This window comes from Erithacus rubecula (assembly GCF_903797595.1).
Source record: "Erithacus rubecula genome assembly, chromosome: 5".
Lineage (NCBI taxonomy): Eukaryota > Metazoa > Chordata > Aves > Passeriformes > Muscicapidae > Erithacus > Erithacus rubecula.
The window spans coordinates 1,431,047-1,438,287 of record NC_136687.1 but is presented as its reverse complement, the minus strand read 5'-3'; the positions used below and the strand labels follow the sequence as shown (position 1 = coordinate 1,438,287).

Here is a 7,241-nt window from a genome sequence, read left to right as displayed (position 1 = left end):
GGGACTGGGGGGAGGCTTATCCCAGGCTGGAGCCTGGAGAGAGCAGCAGGGCAGCCCCACAGTGGGTTCACAGAGCCTGTCTCACACAGACCTGCACCCTCAGCCTGCCCTCTGTGCTTCCTGATTTTTACTTCTTTTTATTTTTTTCCCCTTGTGCTTCTATTTGAAAGATTCATTCCTGCAGCTGGAAAGGTTGTGCAAGCCTCAGTTGCATCACAGGGGTGGCCAGGGCAGCAATGAGAACTCTGAATTATCGGGGTCAGCCCAGTGCAGGGACACCCAGGAGCAGCAGGATGGGCAGGGGAGGGAAATGTGTGGAAATGCAGGAAACACCTCTGCCCTCCTCCTGCAGAGTCCCTGCCCCGGGCTGTGAGTGCTCATTCCGGCTAATTAGGTGAGAAGGGGTTAATTATAGTGAGAGGTGATAAATAAATGAGATTTGTGGGTTTTTTCTTGCCCTCTGGCCCACAAATCTTCCTTCCTAAAAGGGAAATGCCAATCCCAGGAGTTGAGGAGGGATCAGGAACCCAGCACCTTTTGTAGGAGGTGGAGAGCAGAGATCTGCTCAGCAGGGAGAAAATGGAGCCCCAAGTGGGATTGTCCATCCTGGAGAAGAGGAGGCTCCAGGGAAACCTTTCAGCACCTTCAGCACCTGAAAGGGCTGTAAGAGAGCTGGAGAGAGACTTTGGATATGGGTCTGGAATGAGAGGACAAGGGGAATGGTTTGAATGGCCAGAGGGAAGGGTTGGATGGGATATTGGGGAGAAATTCCTCCCTATGAGGGGGCTGAGCCCTGGCACAGGGTGCCCAGAGAAGCTGTGGCTGCCCCTGGATCCCTGGAAGTGTCCCAGGCCAGGCTGGATGGGGCTTGGAGCAGCTTGGGGTAGTGGGAGGGGGTGGAATGAGATGGTCTCTGAGGTCCCTTCCAACCCAAACCAATTTGTGATTCCATGGTTCTACAATCAATTGCAATGGTTTAGGAGTAAGAGTTACCAGAGTTCCTCCTTTGGGCTGTCCTGGGCAGGTCCCTCCACATCCTTTGTCACATCCTGCTCTGTGCCTCAGTTTCCCTGCTGTTGGGAAATCACACCCAGTGAGTGCTGCAAAATTTGTAAAAGTAGCTTGGATGGAAACTGATGGAGTTTGCTCCAAAGAAAAGCAAATGCTTGGGAGAAGAAATTTGCTTTCCATGCAGAGCCTCTCATTAAAGGAGAGCCTTTTGGGCAAGGCCATGGGGAAAGATTTCCACTCCTCCAGCTGAACTGCAAGGTTGTTGTCCTGCAGCTTCCTAAGAAATGCCACCACTGCTGATGTCCCTGCACCTCTGGCCACCTCTGGGCCTCCACCCCACCATGCCCAGGTGTCCTGGTTTGAAGCACAGGTGCCTGCCAAAAAAGGCAGGAGCTTCTCTTTGAAATGGAGAATGTAAATCCCCTCCCTACAAATTATTATTATAATTTTGAAATTAAGGGGGTCTCAGGCAAAGATATGGGAATTAGGAATAACAGTTCTTTACTAGGAAAATTAAAATAGAAATGCAGTATTACACAGAACAATCCCAACCCTGCCAGAGTCAGAATCCAAGCTGGCACAGTCAGTCAGTCAGGGTGGTGGCACAGTCCCATTCCATGGTGCTGCATCCTCCTGCAGGGGCAGATGTGGCTCAGCTGGAGCAGTGCTCCTGGAGAAGGTGCAGTTTCCTCTGAAGCTCCAGGGATGATGTGGAAGGGTCTGGCTTTCCTCTGGAATCCAGTGGAAAGGCTGCTCTGGTGTTCCAAATCTCAGTTTTTCTCTGGGTAGGAAAGGCTTGGCTCCTGCCCTGGCTGGAGCATCTCCCAGTGGGATGATGGAATTTTATCAGCCATGCCCTGGGACTCAGTGGCCATGAACAGGAGATATCTGCTGGAGGGAGGATGGGCTGTGGGAAGATAAAGATGATTGCCCAGCTGGTTTAAAGATGGCCCATGAGCAGAGAATATGTGCCAGGAGATCAGGGGCACTGCCCCAGCCGGGTCAGCAGATGGGACAGAACACACATTGCTGGACACTCCAACCCAACACACCAGGAGATCAGGGATCCTTGTGCCACCAGGAGCTCCTGGAATTGTCCCTTCACATGGAGCAAACACAGTCATGGGACAATAATCCCCTGACCATGCCTGAATTATGGCCCTTTCCCTCCAGTGGCTGCTCCTGTTTGGTCTTTTCCTGCTCCCCAGATTTTATCCTTTGCTCACTCTCACTTTTGTTTTCTCCCCATGGAGAGGATGAGTTGTACCCACGCTGCTGTCACACCCACCTTCAGTTTTTCCCTTGAAAAGGTGGAAATACCATCCTCATCCAAAGCCATAAAACTCCTGACTGAGCCACTCCCTCCCATCCACTCCCAGTGGATGAAAAAATCAGCTGATACCGTCACAACCCCACTTTTGGTGAAGTATCAGCTCCATCCCATTGGAAAAGGGTGGATTTCTGTCCCAGGTCTCCTTGGACATCCAGATTTGTCACATTTCCAAGCCAGCAGCTGCTTTGGAGTGTCCTGTGAGATCTGGTCTCATTCCTCACCCCCTTTTGGGGGATTTTACCAGATCCCATTTTCACCTTCTCCCAAATTCTGGGTATTTCTGGCCTCAGTGCCAGGTGGGAACGAGGCGAATTCCTCCTGCCTTTTGTTTCCTGGAGGGAGGAAGCAGCAGGAGTGGGAATTGAGTCTTGTCTGGGACAATCCCACCCTGTTTTGGGTGGGGTACAGATGCAGCTCCCCAAAAAGGGGCTTCAGAACAGTCAGGAGGTGGCAACCAGCTCCTGGATAGTGAGAGAAGAGGGGAAAGAGTGGATCCCATGGCTGGATTTATCCTTCCCAGAGCCTGCTGAGGGATTTTAGGGATGCCAAGAGCAGTTTGGCAGTGTGAGAGTAGAGCTGGCACCTGTCCCCCAACACCTGGCCTGGGATGAAATCATCCCAGGGTGGGGGGGCTTTGTCACCAGCCCTAATTAGACACTGCAGGATCCCTGATTAGGGCCTGTGTTTGGGACAAAACATCAGAGGGGCCCCACACAGGGGTGGAGGCAGAGGAGAGGCCCCATCCCTCTTTTCCAGAGGGGCCAAATCACCACAAATTATTCTGGGGAGCACCAGGTGGGGATTGTCAGATCTGCTGGGACAGCTGGAACTTGCTGTCATGTGCAACCTCACCCATCCCATCCCATCCCATCCCATCCCATCCCATCCCATCCCATCCCATCCCATCCCATCCCATCCCATCCCATCCCATCCCATCCCATCCCATCCCAGTCACAAAGGGGTTCAAGGAGATAATTTTTTTTTCCATGTCCTGTGTGCTGCTGGACCCTGATTCCTCACCACAAACCAGTGATATTTTTGGGATGGCTGAAGACAGACATGGTTTATTTTGCTTTTTTTTAGCCCATTTCCAAAGGAAAGCAGGTGTTGGAGTCCATGGCATTGTTGGGTGCCCTGAGCTCAGCCTTTCCCTGGGTCTTGCCCAGGGATGATGGATAAAAGCTGAGGTGCTGAGTGATGGGAAATCCCTGCTTTCCCACAGCTTGGGGCTCCTCAATAATTCAGAATAAACCCCAAACTGATGCCATGAAAGAAGGGTGGGGATGATGAAATGGCTTCAATCTGGCAGGGTTAGGTGGGATATTGGGAAGGAATTATTCCCTGTGAGGTGGGGAGGCCCTGGCACAGCTGTGGCTGCCCTGGATCCCTGGCAGTGCCCAAGGCCAGGCTGGATGGGGTTTGGAGCAGCCTGGGACAGTGGGAGGTGTCCCTGCCCATGGCAGGATTTGGAACAAGATGATCTTTAAGGTCCCTTCCAACCCAAACCACCCCATGGTTCTAGGATTCCATGGTTCTATGGGATTTTGTCCAACAGCATCAGCCCCACCCTGAAATTAATCAGAGTCAACACCCTCTGCAGCTTTATTAAAAACATCCCTAAATATTCTAATATTGGGGGTGGATAGAGGGGGTGGATCCTGGTGTTTTTTAGTTTGTTTTTTTTCCAAATGAGATGCTTCCTGATAATATTTGTCTGGCTCTGCTCACTTATATCCCCACCAGCATGCAGGCTGTGCAGATGTGAACAATCCTGGATTCAGGAGAGGCAGGAATTGCTGCCCCAGCTGGGCCAACAGCACCTGGGGATGGAAATCTCCTCTGGCAAATGTCAGGCAGAGCTGGGAAGGCAGTGAATTGTGCTTGGCTCAGCTCAGCAAGCTCTGCAGAGCCCAGGACAGCAGTGACAGCTCTGGGAGGGGCTGCTGGTGTCCCCCATAGTGGGGAAATCCTGTTCCTTACTGGGACCTGCTGGTGTCCCTCACACTGGGGAGCCCCTGTCCCTGCTGGTGTCCTTCCTTCTCCATCCCCAGTGCTGCCTCCAGCTCGTGTTTCTCAATAGGATTTAATAAGGTGCCTGAATGTTGGCAAAAATGTTTTCCCAGCTGCTGGCACACCCAGACACTCTCCCAGGAAGGTGGAGAGGGAGGGAGAGTGAAGCAGAGACATCTCAGCCTCCAGCAGAGCCTTTGCTCTGAATGCACCTGGAGCCTCCCTCTGTCCCCCTGGGATCTGCCCTGCCACCCTCCTGTCATGATCAGCTTCCAGAAATGCTGAAAAATCTCCCCTTTACATAAGGAACCTCTTGGATCCTGTGGCTGCACAGGTCATTCCCATCCTGATGGATCCCTGCCCTTTTTATGTGAAAAACACGTTTTTATTTAAAGCTCTTGGCAGGGGAAAAGCCATGGGAGCCCAGCTGCAACCATTTCACTCAGTGTGGGATTTTTCCTCACAGGAGGTGTCTGGACATCTTAAGAAGGTGCCAATTTCAATATCCAGAGGTGAAGAAGAGGGATGTGGTTCCTGACAGCCTCCTTTGAGTCTTGCAGAGGAAGAAAAACTCCTTTTACTCTTTTTTTTTTTTTTTTTTTTTTTTTTTTTTTTTTTTTTTTTTTTTTTTTTTTTTGCTGGCCTTGGCTCAGAACAGGCTCCAACAAACTCAAGGTTTGATGTTCCCCGTTGAGCTCTGGTGGTTGGGAGAGCAACAGGAACTCCTGGCAGGAGTCAAACCCTCTGGAGAGGATCCTCCTGCCACATTTCTGCCCAAGATTATTGTCTGGAGCAGACACAGGGGCTGGGCTTGGGAGGGAGGGCGGGGAAGCAGAGCTTGGTCTGAGAGGGAGGGTTCCCCTGGTCCTTGCTACAGATGATCCCTGGGCATGTGAAATGTGGGGTGACCCCATATCCTCACTGCAAGAGCTCCATGAGATTTTTTGGGGGGTGTTTTTGTGCTGGAATTTTTCCTTTTCTGCTCTTCCACATGGAGAGGAGCCCCCCAGGCTGAGGGATGTGTCAGCTCACTCCAATGGCCACAGCTCCAGAGCCTGGGGCTGTTCCCTGGGTGGGTTTTAAGAACAGGACAAACAGCTGGGCTGACCTGGCTGTTTGTGAAGCTCCTCAGAGATTAGAAGTGGAGCTCAGGCTCTTTGGACAGCAGGCTGGATGATTTTTCTGGCATAATCAACCTTTTAGCAGAGAATACCAAGGTCCTTTGCAAACATCACTGGTGCTTTGTGCTGTCTGCACAAGCAGTTTGCTTTGCATTCTGGCTTTATTCTATTCCATTTCAATTTACCCAAAATATCTTGGCATGCTGGTGAGTGGCAGCTCTCTGGGATGAGTGTGCATGTGAATATACTTCTGCTAACTCAGTGTGAATCCTTTCTGCCAGTCAGGCAAATAATGACAGCAGGGAAAATTAGCAAGGGGAAAAAGAAGACAAAGACATGCAGCATCTCTGGAGAATGATCCAGCAGCCCAGGAGAGCTGACCTGTGCCTTTCCCACTCTCCTTGAGTGGGTCCTTGAGCTGGCACCACAGCTGAGCTCCCTGTCCTGCCCCTGTGCCATCCTCCTGCTCTCCAGACCTTGGGGACACGGCTTGGGACAGTGCACCTCACCCACTGCTGGGCTGGTGAGAGTTGCAGCCCCTCAGAGCTGCTCAAATTACAAAATGAAATGAGTCAGGATCTGTCCAGTGCTTGAAAACGAAACTTCCAAAGAAAACCACGTGTAATCCTTCTAAAGAAACCTGGAACTGCACAGGAGCAGGAGCCATCTGGCAGATTCCTAAGGATCCCAAAGGCCTGATGATGATGATGAGATGATGATGATGTGTGTTTTTCTGTGTATCTGCTGTGTCAGTCCATCTCTGGGATTTGAAACCACAGCAGCTGGTCAGCAGGGCTGGAACAACAGCAGGGTTGTGCTGTGTCAGGTGCCAGCAGGGTGACAGCAGCACTGTCAGCACCTCTGGCTGCAGCTGAATCCCAAAGGGAAAGATGGAGCAGCTGGAGAGCAGCCCCAGGATGGGATCTGAGCTGTTCCTGCTCTCAGGGATGAGCCAGCTCCAGGGCTGGAGTCAGCATGGAGAACAAATCAGGGCTGCTGGGTTATCCCCAGTGCTGAGGGGAGGGACACTGGCATTACAGAAGGGCTTGGGCTGGAGGGGATTTAATTCCCATCTTGTCCCATCCCTGCCATGGGCAGGGACAGCAATCCCAGATTGTTCCAGCCTGGCCTTGGACACCTGCAGGGATGAGATTGAGCAGACAAATGTGATTTATTGACAACAACCTTGAGGACTCCATACAACCCTTCCAAACCTTTGCCCTCCTTGAGCTGTGCCCTGACTCCAAGGAATGTTTGGCAGTGCCCAAGGCCAGGCTGGACAGGGCTTGGAACAACTTGGGACAGTGGGAGGTGTCCCTGCCCATGGCTGGGGTTTGGAACAAGATAATCTTTAAGGTCCCTTCCAACCCAAACCACTCCATGGTTCTATAATTCCATGGTTCTATGGGATTTTGTCAAACAGCATCAATCCCACCCTGAAATTAATCAGGCCCTGGCATTTATAGATTTCTTTAAACCTTCTTCATCCCTCATTTGCAAATATCCAAATTTTGTGGCTGCCCCTGGATCCCTGGAAGTGTCTGAGGCCAGGCTGGATGGGGCTTGGAGCAGCCTGGATAGTGAAAGTGTCCCTGCCCAGGGCAGGGGTGAATGAAATGAGATTTAAGGCCCCTTCCCACCCAAATTCCATCATTTTATGGGAAAGTCCTTCTTTGGAGCTTCAGCCAGAGATGGAAGGACACAAGTGGTGACAACTCAGGTTATGTGACCCCCTAATTGCCCAAAATTCTCGGTGCCAATCCCCG

General features: G+C 51.5%; 1 long non-coding RNA gene across 1 annotated transcript; it reads right to left on the bottom strand.

Annotated features, from left to right (window-relative positions):
• Positions 1–4,929: 4,929 nt before the first annotated feature.
• LOC306802814 lies at positions 4,930–6,726 on the bottom strand. Its single transcript, XR_013774478.1, has 2 exons — positions 5,442–6,726; positions 4,930–5,409 (listed from the first exon to the last, which is right to left on the bottom strand). It is a non-coding gene; the product is annotated as an uncharacterized lncRNA (long non-coding RNA).
• Between the last annotated feature and the right edge of the window lie 515 nt (positions 6,727–7,241).